Raw genomic sequence first — 15,728 nt, 5'->3', positions numbered from 1 at the left:
AATCTCAGAAATATACCGGACTGTTTTTAAGTCTCTCAACTAACAAATGCCACCAGTAATAGAATTGCTCAGCAGCTTAAACACTTTGGTCTCCAATCAGATATTTGTTCTAGTCACTTTGAAGCCTAATACAAAATCTAAAAATCTCCTCCTTCTTAAAAGCAATCTGTCTAAAGCATTACAAATTCATTCTTCTAGGACTACAACGGTTAAATGCAGTACTCATTCCTTCAGACTGAGTATGTTCTACCAATCGTTGCTTCTTTTATCTGCTCAGAACAATAGCACCTTAATAACATTTATGAAACAAGCTTCTACTATAATATTACTCAAAGTCAAAGTAAACTTTATTGTCATTTAGAACTACACACGGCCTAAACAGGGTTGCCAGATTTCCGACTGGCCAGGTAGGGACTAAAAAAAAAGGTCTTTCACTGTAAGTGAAGACTAAAAAAAAAAAAAAAAAAACACAAAAGGTCTTCCACGCATTCCAATGAGTTCCGCATTAAACAGAAGTAGCTCTGTGCTTATTTTTTATTTGATTGGCCATCGCATTACACAGAAGTAGTTCTGTTTTGCGATGTTTTGATTGGCCCATATACCAGTATATGGGCCAATTAAAAATCGCTAAACACGGAGCTTCATTTAATGCGGAACTTCCACATTAAACACAAGAAGCTCCGTGTTTTGCGATTTTTGATTGGCCCGTATGCCGGTATATGGGCCAATCAAAAAAAAAAAAAAAAAAACAAAGTGGAGGCTGCCCGGGATTTAAACTGGCAGGGTGGGACTCGGGATCAGGCTGCTGATCTCAGGACAGTCCCGCCCAAATAGGGACATCTGGCAACCCTGGGCCTAAATGAAATTTCATGCATCAGCTCAATTCCTGAGATTACAAAGGAAAGTGAAACAACACATACAAGTAGAGGAATAAACATGACAAATACAATACTATTCCCAATACATGCAAGAAAGAGTAGGCACATTTACCAACACTCATTAATGAAAAGAATAGCCTCCCTTGAGTTAAACAAACTAACCTATTTAAAATAATACAAAACACAGTACAGAGTGAGATGCCTAAGTTAATTATCTAATATTGCACTTGAGTGAGTTAAATAATACTGACTATGAATATAATTAATAAATAAATAAATATTGTACTTATTTGGAATATATGTAAGTATATATTACACAAATAAATAAAAATTGACTTATGTGTCCAGACCCCTAGGACTAGTGCCGAGTTCAGAAGTCTAATGACTGTCGGGTAGAAACTATTACCGAATCTCGTAGTCCTGCAGCGGATGCTGCAATGTCTCCTGCCCGATGCCAGATGTTTAAACAGTCCATGTGCAGGATGCGTGTTGTCCTGTATTATTCTGGTGTTCTTTCAGATGCTTCTTGCAGAATAAAGATGTTATATTGATGGAAGACTGGTACCGGTTACCTTCTCTGCAACCCTCAACAATTTTTGTAGTGTCTTCCTTTCTGTAACTGTGCAGAGTCCAAATCACACTGTGAAGTTGCAGGTGAGGATCCTCTCTATTGCATCTCTATAGAAGGTGGAGAGAATATGAAGAGGAAGTTTAGCTTTTTTCAGCCTTCTTAAAAAGAGGAGGCATTGTTGTGCTTTCTTGACCACTTGGTTGGTGTTTCACGAACACGAGAGATCCTCTGATATGTGTACAGCCAGGAATTTTGTACTCTTGACCCTCTCCACACTCTCATTGATCCAAAGCACTGGGTGGTTTGTTGTTCTTTTTCTGAAGTCGACGATAATCTCTGTCATCTTACTTACATTCAAGGTCAAGGTTGTATCCCTCCCACCAACTGATCAGAGATGCCACCTCCTCTCTGTACGCCCATTCATCCTACTTTGTGATGAGCTCCACAACTGTGGTCTCATCAGCAAACTTGATGAGATGGTTGGACTTGTGCTTAGCATAGCAGTCGTGGGTCAGGATAGTAAATAACAGTGGGATGAGAACAAATCCCTGTGGAATCCCTTTGCCTAATGAATTCCAGTGCACCAGTCCTCAGAGAGCCACTTTACCTAAATCTCTCCCCTCATTTATAGGTTCATAGGTAACTAGCTCTGGGGATAATTTCTTCATGCACATATTTTACAAACTGCCTTAAAGTCCTTAATCCTGTCTGCTGTTCCACCTTGTCAGACTCCCTAGATCCCATTACATCTTTTTGCTCCTCTGACTGTTCCCAACAGCTTCTTCTACATATATTTGATACAGGATCATAACTGACTGAGAATATACCTTCCCTAAAACCATTATGCCAATGCTGAAAAAAGTATTCTTGTACAGGGGCAAGCCCATCTGCAGCCATCATATGGAGCCTTCACATCCCATTTCTCCATGGTCACAAATCAGTGAGAAAAAGAGAATTTCCCAAAACAGTTACAATGTCTTGCACAAACAGTGATACTGTACTATTTACAATACAAAAAGGTGACCTACAAACAGTGATACTGTACTATTTACAATACAAAACGGTGACCTACAACAGTGATACTGTACTATTTACAATACAAAACGGTGACCTACAACAGTGATACTGTACTATTTACAATACAAAACGGTGACCTACAACAGTGATACTGTACTATTTACAATACAAAACGGTGACCTACAAACAGTGATACTGTACTATTTACAATACAAAACGGTGACCTACAAACAGTGATACTGTACTATTTACAATACAAAACGGTGACCTACAAACAGTGATACTGTACTATTTACAATACAAAACGGTGACCTACAATAAAACTGAAATATGATGAAAAGAGATCAAGAATTTAAAACTCAATCAAATAGCCACGTATCACTCATAACTAAGCCTTCCCAGCATAATCTCTCAGTTTTATTAAAACAAGTTAATGACTGGAAACAAAATCTTTCCCATACCTGGGGCTAGGGTATACATGTCTCTACTACCCCCTTCACCCCTCCCCCCACACACACACACACACACATACATATATATATATATATATATATATATATATATATATATATATATATATATATATATATATATATACAGATGCAGGTCTAGTTAGAGCATATGAACTTTTACCTCACTTATTTCCTGTTATCTCAATGGCAAAGCAGCCTGTTAGTATTAGCAAATGTATAGAAGCACCAGCAGTCAGCTGTTGTCCAAAATGTAGTCCTTTGACTAATGGAGGATTATTGATTAATGCCATTCTCTAACCTTGGTATTACATTTTCTGTGTATATGTGTGTGGGGGGTATGGCAGTAAAGTGCCCTTTACACACATCTGCTTATTCTGTCTGCAGATGAATAAAGGGAAAGACATCCATGAATCATAGCCATACAGCACAACAGAAATTCAAAGGCAAGGGCAGAGACAGACATGTACCATGTGTACCACACTTTTTACTTTCTTAAAATAATTCACTTATTTTATGCAATGTATTAGAATTTAAACTGCAAATAATTCCTGGCACGTTTATCAGTGTTTGGGGTTATATTACTTTGTTAAATAGCTTTCTTTTTCCTAAATGTTTATTGGCCTAAAAGTAATTGTTTATTTATTTATTTTTGTAGTTAAGCATGCCATTTCAAGAGTTGTTTGTTTCTCTAGTCAAAAGGTATGCTGTCCACAAATATGCATTGTCTAGAGCTGTGGCTGAAGTGGTAGTGGGAGTTACCTTCTAGAAGATGGTGCACAAATATGTGTGTTCTGGGATACCTACACATTGTGTCACTCTTGGGGAAGCAAGTCTAGGAATATTGAAAAAGGAAGTTCATAAGTTTCCTGTTGAAGACATTTTGCTAGATCGGAGATATGTAGCTTACGCACTGACTGCATTGTGGACTTGGAGAGGAGACAGAAGGTACGTTTTGCCAATATTTTTGGTTTCCAACATTGTACCTTTTCTCTGAATTTGTGAGACTTCTGAGTATGCATCTTCAAAGATCAGAACTGTTGAGGCTTGGTGATGGAACCCCTTAGAAAAAAAATATATGTTTTTGTTTGTTTTGTGACCTAAGGAGTGCCACTATTTTGAAACTGTGACCTTGCAAGGCTTTAAATCTTTCAGTTTGGGTTAATCACATGTTGAGTAAACCGGATAAGCTTAATTATAGCAAACTTGAGTGTCCTGTTATACTCTGTACAAAACAGTTATAGAGACATCTGCATAACATACAAGGTGTCATCATTATGATAATCATCATCACTATGACTGAGGCAGACCTCTCGACTGTTGCTATTTTTGGAGGCATGTCCCTATTTTCAGTCTGGTTGCATTTGCACATGATGTACCTATTTTTGGAGGTATGTCTCTATTTACAGGCCTAATTTGCCTTTGCACATTGTGTATTTATTTTTGGAGGCATGTCCCTATTTTCAGTCTGGTTGCATTTGCACATGATGTACCTATTTTTGGAGGTATGTCTATATTTACAGGCCTAATTTGCCTTTGCACATTGTGTATTTATTTTTGGAGGCATGTCCCTATTTTCAGTCTGGTTGCATTTGCACATGATGTACCTATTTTTGGAGGTATGTCTCTATTTACAGGCCTAATTTGCCTTTGCACATTGTGTATTTATTTTTGGAGGTGTGTCCCTATTTTCCAGCCTTGTTTACCTATGGAACATAATGTATCTATTTTTGGAGGTATGTGCCTGTTTACAGAATGGTTGCCTTTGCACATGATGTATCGATTTTGGAGGTATGTCCTTATTTTCAGACTGGTTGCCTTCACACACAATGTACCTATTTTTGGAGGCATGCCTCTGTTTTCAGGCCAGATTTTCCCTTGCACATGAGGTACCTATTTTTGGAGGTATGTCCCTATTTTCAATCTAGTTGCCTTTGCACATGATGTACCTATTTTTGGAGGTATGTCCCTATTTTCAGACTGGTTGCCTTTGCACATGATGCACCTACTTTGGAAGATGTGTCCCTGTTTTCAAGCCTCATTTGCCTTTGCACATGATGTACCTATTTTCAGGCCCTATTTGCCTTTGCACATCATGTACCTATTTTTGGAGGTGTGTCCCTGCTGTCAGACTGGTTACCTCTGCATACGATGTACCTATTTTTGGAGGTATGTCACTATTTTTAGACTGGTTGCCTCTGAGATGATGTACCTATTTTGGAGGTATTTCCCTGTTTACAGGCCTGATTTGCCTTTGCACATGATGTATCTATTTTTGAAGGCATGTCTCTAGGTTCAGACTGGTTGCCTTCGCACATGATGTACCTATTTTCGGAGGCATGCCCCTGTTTTCATGCCTGATTTGCCTTTGCGCATGATGTACCTATTTTTGGAGGTATGCCCCTATTTTCAATCTGGTTGCCTTTGCACATGATGTACCTATTTTTGGAGGCAATGTCCCTAATTTCAGACTGGTTGCCGTCGCACATGATGTACCTATTTTTGAAGATGTGTCCCTGTTTTCACATCTGATTTGTGTTTGCACACAATGTACCCATTTTTGGAGGTGTGTCCTACTTTCAGACTGGTTGCCTCTGCATATGATGTACCTATTTTTGAACGCGTGTCCCTATTTACAGGCCTGATTTGCCTTTGCACACGGTGTATCTATTTTTGGAGGTGTGTCCCTATTTTCCAGCCTGGTTTGCCTTTGCATACAATGTACCTATTTTGGAGGTATGTCCCTATTTACAGGCTTGATTTACCTTTGCACAAGGTGTAGTTATTTTTGAAGGTGTGCCCTATTTTCCAGCCTGATATGCCTTTGCACATGATGTACCTATTTTTGGAGGTATGTTCCTATTTTCAGACTGGTTGCATTTGCACATGATGTACATGTTTTTGGACGTATGTCCCTATTTTCAGACTGGTTGCCTTCACACATGATCTACTTATTTTTGGAGGCATGCCCCTTATTTTCAGGCCTGATTTGCCTTTGCACACGATGTACTTATTTTTGGAGGTATGTCACTATTTTCAGTCTGGTTGCCTTTGGACGTGATGTACCTATTTTTGAAGATGTGTCCTTGTTTTCAGGCCTGATTTGCCTTTGCACATGGTGTACCTATTTTTGGAGGTGTGTCCCTACATTCAGATTGGTTGCCTCTGCATATGATGTACCTATATTTGGAGGTGTGTCCTTATTTTCAGTCTGGTTGCCTTTGCACATGATACACATATTTTTGTAGGTATGTCACTATTTTCTGGTCTGATTTGCCTTTGCATATGATGTACTTATTTTTAAGAGATATGTCCCTATTATCAGGTCTGATTTGCCTTTCCACATTATGTATTTATTTTTGGAAGTATATCCCTATTTTCTGGCTGGTTGTCTTTGCTCATGACAGACCTAAGTTTGGAGGTGTGTCTCTAGTTTCAGGTCTGATTTGTTTGCGCATTATGTACTTATTTTTGGAGGTGTGCCCCACTTTCAGAACTGATTTGTCTTTGCACATTATGTAGTTATTTTTGGAGGTATGCCCCTATTTTAAGGTCTGGTTTGCCTCTGCACATGATGTACCTATTTTTGGAGGTGTGTCCCTATTTTCCAGCCTGATTTATCTTTGCATGTGATGTACCTATTTTTGGAGGTATGTCCCTATTTTCAGACTGGTTGCCTTGCATATGATGTACCTGGTTTAGAGGTATGTCCCTGTTTTCAGGCCTGATTTGCCTTTGCACATGATGTACCTATTTTTGGAGGTGTGCCCCTATTTTCAGGCTGTTTGCCTTTGCACATGATGTACCTATTTTTGAGGTATGTCCCTATTTTCCAGCCTGATTTGCCTTTGCACATGATGTACTTATTTTCAGAGGTGTGTCACTACTTTCAGACTGTTTGCCTTTGCAAGTGATGTACCTGTTTTTGGAGGTATGTCCCTATTTTCAGGCTGGTTGTCTTTGCACATGATGCAGTTGTTTCTGGAGGTGTGCCCATATTTTCAGACCTGATTTGCCTTTGCACATGTTGTACCTACTTTTTGGAGGCATGTTCCTATTTTCCAGCCTGCTTTGCCTTTCCACACGATGTACCTATCTTTGAAGGTATGTCCCTGTTTTCAGACTGGTTGACATCACACATGAAGTACACATTTTGTAGAGGTGTGTCCGTATTTTCAGGCCTGATTTCTGTTTGCACATCATGTACCTGTTTTGGAGGTATGCCCCTATTTTCTGGCAATTTGTCTTTGTTCATGACATATCTATTTTGGAGGTGTGTCTGTATTTTCAGATCTCATTTGTCTTTGCACATGATGTATCTATTTTTGGTAGTGTGTCCCTATTATCAGGTCTGATTTGCCTTTCCACATTATGTACTTATTTTTGGAGACATGTTCCTATTTTCCAGCCTGATTTGCCTTTGCACATGCTGTACCTATTTTTGGAGGTATGTCCCTATTTTCTGGCAATTTTTCTTTGCTCATGACATATCTATTTTTGGAGGTGTGTCTGTATTTTCAGATCTGATTTGCCTTTCCACATGATGTACTTATTTTTGTAGTGATGTCCCTATTTTCAGGTCTGCTTTGCCTCTGAACATGATGTACCTATTTTTGCAGGTAAGTCCCTATTTTCCAGCCTGATTTGCCTTTGCACATGATGTACCTGTTTTTGAAGGTATGTCCCTATTTTCAGACTGGTTGCCTTTGCACATGCTGTACCTATTTTTGGAAGTATGTCCCTATTTTCTGGCTGGTTGTCTTTGCTCACGACATACCTATTTTTGGAGGTGTGTCTGTATTTTCAGGTCTGATTTGCCTTTGTTCATGATGTACTATTTTTTGGAGGTAGGTCCCTATAATCAGGTCTGATTTGCCTTTGCACATGATGTACTTATTTTTGGAGGTGTGTCCCTATTATCAGGTCTGATTTGTCTTTCCACATTATGTACTTATTTCTGGAGATGTGTTCGTATTTTCCAGCCTGATTTGCCTTTGCACATGATGTACCTATTTTGGAGGTATGTCCCTGTTTTAAAGCCTTATTTGCCTTTGTACATGATGCACCTATTTTTGGGGCTATGTTCCTGTTTATAGGCCTGATTTGTCTTTGCACATGATGTACCTATTTTGGAGGTATGCCCATTTGCTGGCTGGTTGTCTTTGCACATGTACCTATTTTTGGAGGTGTGTCCCTATTTTCAGACTTCATTTGCCTTTGCACATGATGTACCTATTTTGGAGGTATGTCCCCATTTTCAGGCCTGATTTGCCTTTGCACATGTTGTACCTATTTTTTGGAGGTATGTCCCTATTTTCCAGCCTGATTTGCCTTTGCACATTTTGTACTTATTTTGGAGGTATGTCCTCATTTTCAGGCCTGATTTGCCTTTGCACATGTTATACCTATTTTCCAGCCTGATTTGCCTTTGCACATGATGTACCTATTTTGGAGGTATGTCCCCATTTTCAGGCCTGATTTGTCTTTGCACATGTTGTACCTATTTTTTGGAGGTATGTCCCTATTTTCCAGCCTGATTTGTCTTTGCACATGATGTACCTATTTTTGGAGGTATGTCCCTGTTTTCAGACTGGTTGACATCACACAGGATGTAACTATTTTTTAGAGGTATGTCCCTATTTTCAGGCTTGATTTGTTTTTGCACGTGATGTACCTGTTTTGGAGGTATGTCCCTATTTTGAGGCCTATTTTGTCTATGCACAAGATGTACCTATTTTTAGAGGTGTGTCCATATTTTCAGACCAGATTTGCCTTTGCACATGATGTACATGTGATGATGTGAGGTATTGCCAGCTATGCCAGCAGAATTAAGCCGGTGGATGTGTAAAACAGGCCAGCATAGCTAGCTGAAGTTTTGTAAAGAATTATATGCCATTTGTATATCAAACTGATTGCACAGGTGCTTGTGTTGAAAATGTATTTGTAAAGCTACTTGCATTAAAAATGTACCAACAGTGGGTCCTGCTGGACAGAAAAGAAATAAACCTGTTTGTCAGACTGTAATGTAACTCTTGAAATTAATACATTTTAACAAAGGATACTGGAAGAGAAAAAGTTAATCTCAGTCTAGCTAATTTGAAAAATAGTCTGAAATTAAATTATCTGTTTAGGCCATAAATATTGTATCTTATAGTTCTGGTTGCAGCCAGAGACAAAATGTCTGTGAAAACCAGGACTAGGAATCCTACTGTATTGACCTTAGGGGTGAACTCATTGCTACACTGGAAGTGTGGAAATTTTATAGCTTCCAGACTCTATAACACATCTTAGGAAAGCTCTATCTGTGTGCATGGTAACACATATGTGCTAAACTCTGGTTCAGTTTCTAGTAAAGGGGTGGTGTGGGAACCATATTCAGATAACCAGATGTATGTGATGTCATTCTGTAATCCAGGACTGAAATGATGTTTTAATACTAGACGTCTACCTCTCAACTGTACTGAATTTCTCGGTAAATACTGGTTTTGAAGGCAAAATATTGGGGTGCCAAAAATTCCCTCATGGCCTCTTTAATTTCTGAATTTCCTGTTTTTTTTTTTTTACTCCTGAGGTCATCACATGCAGGGCATGCGCGATGATGTCAGCTTCTGCAAACCGGTCTATGTGTGCACACAGCACAGCCTTCTTCCCCCACTCGGCTCCTCCTTCAGGCCTCCAGGTAAAAAACATATGCAAGACATTACTTACAGCAGCTTTATTTATTTAAGAAACGGCTGCAGAAAACAAGTGCTTTTTTTATTTTACTTTAATGGCTGAATGAGGAGAAACTGTACTTTCATTTTACTTTAACGAAAGGCTGCAGAAACTGTAACAGCAGGCAAGACAAATTACATTTGTTTATGTGCACTGTGTGTGTGTGTGTGTGTGTGTGTGTGTGTGTGTGTGTGTGTGTGTGTGTGTGTGTGTGTGTGTGTGTGTGTGTGTGTGCGGCAGCAGGAGAAACTGTGCATTACTTTACAGTGTGGTAGCAGGAGTACTTTACTTATTTAAGAAACAGCTGCAGAAAACTTATTAAGTGCTTTCTTTCTATTTTAATGGCTGAGTGAGGAGAAACTGTACTTTCTTTTGACTTTAACGAATGGCTGCAGAAACTGTAATGGCAGGCAAGGCAGGGAAACTGTGCTTTACTTTAAAAGTGTGGGAGGTGCTTTACTGCAGGATATACTTTCATTTTACTTTAACGGCTGCACTTTCAGTGTATACATGATTACTTTAACGGCTGCACTTTCAGTGTATACGTGATTACTTTAACAGCTACACTTTCAGTGTGTGTGATTATTTTAACGGACGATTTTTCAGTGTGTGTGATTACTTTAACGGCTGCATTTTCAGTGTGTGTGATTACTTTAACTGCTGCATTTTCAGTGTGTGTGATTACTTTAACAGCTGCATTTTCAGTGTGTGTGTGTGTGTGTGTGTGTGTGTGTTTGTGTGTATGTGTGTGTAAATGCTCCAGTTAGTTCTAACTGCTGGTTAGAGTTACTCAGATACAAACCCTGTATCTTAGGTACCAGGAGCAAGAGCCTAAATTCTCTACCCATACCACCACCACTAGTGATTTAAGGAGATAGCTGTAGTTCTCAATGTCCAAAGTTTCATGGAATGTCTTGAATGTTTGGGTCATACTTTTGGTCTCTTCCTCTTAAAATTTGTGGTTTTCTAACAAATCAGTGAGAAGTTGAACTGAATTCACTAAATAATGATAGCCATTTAAGTTCTGCATGGTAACACAAAATATTTTATTCTAGCAACTTTTCTAAGATTATACAAGCAACGTTTAACATGGTTCCTGGTTTTGGGCTTTTGTCCCCCCTCCAATAAATTTTGGATTTTTCCAGATTTCTTGTGCTACATAGTTCTTCAGGGGCAGAGAAGTTTAGTGCTGCTTATGTCAAGTCTGTTTGTGTTGTTAGTAGCACAACAGGTAAAAATACTTGTTTTTGATGCAGAAGCTGTGGGTTCTACTCCCACAGCATGTAGATGGATTGCTGATACTGTACTGTGTTGTACTTTTAAAGGGGGTGGATGCCGCAGTCCTGAGAATGTCCTCTTTGGCATAGATACCTAGTTACTATGAACATGTTATCAGTTTGCCATCCATTCCCTATCACAATATTACTAGCTTATCATTTTTTAAGGTAACATAGGCAATTTATTCCTCAATGGCAACAGGTACTTTATTTGCAGATGAAACAATGAAATATTAAGTTGTTTGCTAGCAGTAACCTCCTCATTAGTTATAGATCTTACAGCTCTCTTTAACTTGGAATTATTTAGATGACTTTTACTTCTGCAGAGATTGTGCATATTTACTGATACTGGTGGATTGTAGAAGTTTGAGTAGACTTTTATGATAGAAATGATCTGAACTGGGCAGTTTTGTCATTATTGGTTCATGCATTTTGTTTCATTGCTAACTGGAAAAGTGTTCAAAACAATAAATTTAAAATGCACTCTAACAAGTGTGCTGTATTATACAAGAAATGTAATTTAATGCAATCAGGAAGGTGTATCAAAAACACACGTATGTTTGTGCGCAGGCCTATGATTTGAAAACAGCCCAAAGGTAATCTTTATCTGTCACTGGCCAGATACATCTTCTTTGAATGTGGGTTTCAATGCTGTTTTAATGAGTGTGACGTTCAAGGGCAGAGCAGTTTTAATGCTAAGTCTATTTTCATTGTGAGACTGTATTGCTTTATTTAGCAGATGTCTATTTATGTTTGTGCTATAAAATGTAAAATAAAAGTTTTAAATGAAATCCAAATAATCATCATAGAAGTAAAGCAGTATGCATATTACAGTGTTTATAGTAAATGGGGCAAAACAGCCAAGTAATGGGACATTGGAATGGCTGCAGGGGGGAGAGCTATGTATGGGGGGCCCCATTCAACCATGATTTTGTGAGGGGGGAAGGGTGGCAAACTCAAAGACCACTCTAGGTGGCACAAACTCAAGCTATGCCACTGATCAGTAGGCTATAGAGAATGACTTTTGGAGGTCCTAGCAAACTATAATACTCTTTTGCTAAGATTAGAATATTGCCTACTATTAAATGTCCTACTTTTACCACAAAACTCACATACTGCAAGTCACCAAAAACAAAATCCTAAAGTTCATCATCTTCTCCCTTTTCAGTGAACATCATTGCTACACATTTAAAAAAAATGTTTACCATTTACTACAGGTTCTGGGACCATATTGTCTGTTCTTCAGTTTGCGTTTAAAAGTTGGTATCCCACAATTCCACCGAAGTGGGTGGGGTTACATAATTATGTATGCAAACTTTATGTTAATCAGAGTACAGATTTGTATCTATTTTTCAGGGGCCTTTGTCCAGACTTTTGATCTTTCCAGGTTGAGAGGTATGACTAGATGAGACAGAAGTCTCGGGGAAGTCTGTTTTTGAAATTTGACAAAGAGGTAAGGCCAGTCATCCACTTCATCTTGCCTTGCTCTAGTAACTGAACTAGGGGACAGTAATTCTTTATATCAGTCAGGAAAATATAGTGAGATTAGTTAACTATTGTTTTTCTGTATCTGTGTAAATCTTTCTATTGGTGTTATTTTTAATATTTCCTGTGAATAAAATTCTGGTATTTATTGAAAATAGATATATAGCATTTTCATGTTCTTTTATTATTAACTATATTTAAACTTTTCATTGTGGCTGGTCTTTTAGATAATATTTTAACCTACATTTACTTGATGATACTGTGGCCACTCCTGAAAGCCTTGCTACATTGGCCAAACACTACCATGTGTATAAATATTAATTTTACTCAGTAAAATTGGGTACCATTGTAAGAACCTTAGAGTAGCTGGCTTTGGAGTGTTCTGGTGGCAATACCTGCCTTATAGTTTGGGCAGAGGGGGAATATCTGGTAAATCTGTGCCAGCCTTTCGTGTGTGTGTGTGTGTGTGTGTGTGTGTGTGTGTGTGTGTGTGTGTGTATGTGTGTGAAAATCAAATTTCAAAGTGTGTGTGTCAGCTACTTGGAGCATGGACACAAGAGCACTGGTTTCACAGAGAAGGTGGTGGAGACCTTGGCTTGGAACACTCAGCTGAGGACTCAACTCTACAGCTGTGGTCAGTGGGGAGTTTTATTCGGGGACCTGGAGAGAGAGGGGAAACCCAGCTCCCAGGACTAAATGTGTTCCCTGCATGTTCTTAAGGGCAATGGTGCTTGATGCAGAGAGATGCATCTGGAAATACTGTGTATATCCATTTTTTCCAAGTGAATGTCCCTCACTGGTGTCAGTGGTGAGAATTGAGACTCCTTGATTACTGGCCCAGAGGAGGGGAATCAGATATTGGTGAGCAGTGGTGTGGATATTAACCAAATTTCTGTAGCCTGTTGGCAGTTGTCACTGAAGGTTTGTGTAGTCTTAGCAGCCACAGGATAAACATACAGAGTTTAATTTTCAAAACAGTTTTATTTATTTAATTTTTTGTTAGCTTAGTTTAGGCAGGGAAAGCAAGCAAAGATGTCAGTAGAGGATTATGGCAAGCTGACAAGAGCCAGTTGGCCAAGGTGTGTGAAGCCCAAGGACTGGTGCATGCCACTTGATTAAAAAGAAAATGATTTCAGCCTTAGTCACAGCTGTAGCCCAGACCAGCAACCAGGAGGATAACCCGTTTGGTGATGAGGATTTGCAGCCCTCAGAAACAGAACAGTTCACCTTTTCCTCAGAGGACTTAAAAACCTATCTGGAGTTAAAAAGACTTGAACTGGATGCCAAAATTTTGGAATTAGGATCAGCAGAGAAACTGTGGCAGTCAAAACAGATGAAATTAGAATGAGCAGACAGACTGCGGAGTTTGGAGGCTGAAGAAGATGACAGACTGTGGCAGGCAAAATATATGGAATTAGAATCAGAAGAGATACTGCGGCATTTGGAGGCTGAAGAAAATGAGAAACAGTGCCAACATGAGAGGGAGATGCTGACTCTTCATCAGAGTCTTGGAGGTAATGAGAAAGGGAATAACTGAAACCCAGAAGCAATAAAGATCAGTAAATTTCTTCCACAGTTTACAGAGGGTGATAATAGTGTTATTCATATATTTGAAAGAGTATGTCAGTATAATGTTGACCAAGGGTTCTGGGTATGGTTCCCAACCTCCTTATAGTAAAGCTGTAACTGCTGATTCTAAATTGTCTGATAGTCATTATTTAAACTATGACAAAGTACTACAATGTTTTAATTTAACACCTAAAGCTTACAGGAAAAAAGTTTTGATAGCATAGACGCAAGGCAGATGAAAGTGTATGTGATTATACTGATGAATTAAACACGTATTTTCACAGGTAGGTGAGTGGGTGTCAGGTCACCACTTTTGAAAGGCTGGCAGAACTTTTGGTGAAGGAACAAGCCCTTATAACTCTGCCTGAAGACATGATAATCTGGTTGGCAGACCAGGAGTGTAACTCTGCAGATGAGCTGGGGGAAAAAGGGGATCTCTACTTAGCAAGCAGGGTAACTCTGCACAAGAAGGGGATACTCTATGCTGTACATGGATATAAGGGAGCCCATGATGATCAGCCTAAACCACCCCAAAAGAGATCACCAGTAACAGGGGAAGCCACTAGTTCATGTACATGGCCAGGTTCAAGGGTTAAATGTTTTAAATGTAACCAGTGCATCCATGTAGCATACAGATGTCCATGGAAGCAAGGTGGTGAAGAAATGATGGGGAAGCCAGCAAGTGGGAATAATAGTATGCAAGTGGTAAGTTGTCTGGAGACAATAGGGGTAGGAGACTATCACCGGAGTTTATATCCTATCTTAATGGATGGAAAACAGGCCACTGCTAAGACAGACAGAGGCTCTGACATAACCAATGTGAAGTCTGCAGTGGTTAAAGAGGAGCAGTACTTGCTAGGGCAGTCCACTTCAGTCAGAGTTTTAGGAAGGACCACATTCCAAATGCCTTTGGCCAGGGTTCACCTTGACTGGGGGGATGGAAAAGGAAGCAAGCAAGTAGGTGTGTTTGAGGATATCCCTGCAGATGTCCTGATAGGAAATTATTTTGATAATGCAATACCTTGTGGCCATGCAGTTACATGCAGTCAGGCTTGGAGACAGGCATGTGGGGCTGGTAGACTAGGGGAGACCCAAACAGACCCCACACCTGAAGCCAGGGCTGGTGAGGTGGCTATTTCAGGATGGGAGCAGCCCTGTAGCAGTGAGCCTGAAGGTGAGCTACAGCTGTGGGTAGGTACTGATGTTCCCTTGGATAGCGTGAGATAGAGTGACCACAAGGGCAGAGGTGAGTAGTAGTACCCAGGCTGACAGTGGAGCACTGCTGTCAGAGGATACCAGAATTCCTGTGGAAGAGGAGCTCGGAAGGGTCACAAAGGTAGAGTTATGACAGGTGCAGTTGTTGGACTGTACACTAAGAGGCTTAGGGAGGTAGCTAGGAAGGCACCTGATTCTCAAGGAAAAGAGGAGTCTGTATACCAGAACAAAGGGTTACTGTATAGAGATTGGACCTCTGATGGAGGGTTAGAAGGTGAAATAATACAGCAGTTGGTAGTGCCCACAGCCTACTGTATGTCATTTCTAGCCATAGTCCATGACATTCCTTTTTCGGGTCATATGGGCATAAAGCATGCCAACACATGTATTATGCAGAATTTTTATTGGCCTGGGATTGCAAGGGATGTAACACAGTACTGCATGACCTGTGAGTAGTGCCAGAAAGTAGGCAAGGCAGGGGACAAGGTCAAAGCTCCTTTGATGCCTTTGCCTGTGAATGAGGAGCCATTTC

The 15,728-nt window shown here is 39.7% G+C and overlaps 1 protein-coding gene across 2 annotated transcripts in view; it reads right to left on the bottom strand.

Annotated features, from left to right (window-relative positions):
• SEMA6B (semaphorin 6B) overlaps positions 1-15,728 on the bottom strand; it is a 1,264,941-nt gene that overhangs the window by 283,077 nt on the left and 966,136 nt on the right. The window lies entirely within an intron of this gene.

Source organism: Protopterus annectens, chromosome 13.part0 (assembly GCF_019279795.1).
Source record: "Protopterus annectens isolate FY-2018-M chromosome 13.part0, PAN1.0, whole genome shotgun sequence".
In the NCBI taxonomy this organism is placed as follows: Eukaryota; Metazoa; Chordata; order Ceratodontiformes; family Protopteridae; genus Protopterus; species Protopterus annectens.
Note: the sequence above shows the minus strand (reverse complement) of the source record. Positions and strands in the feature narration are given on the sequence as shown.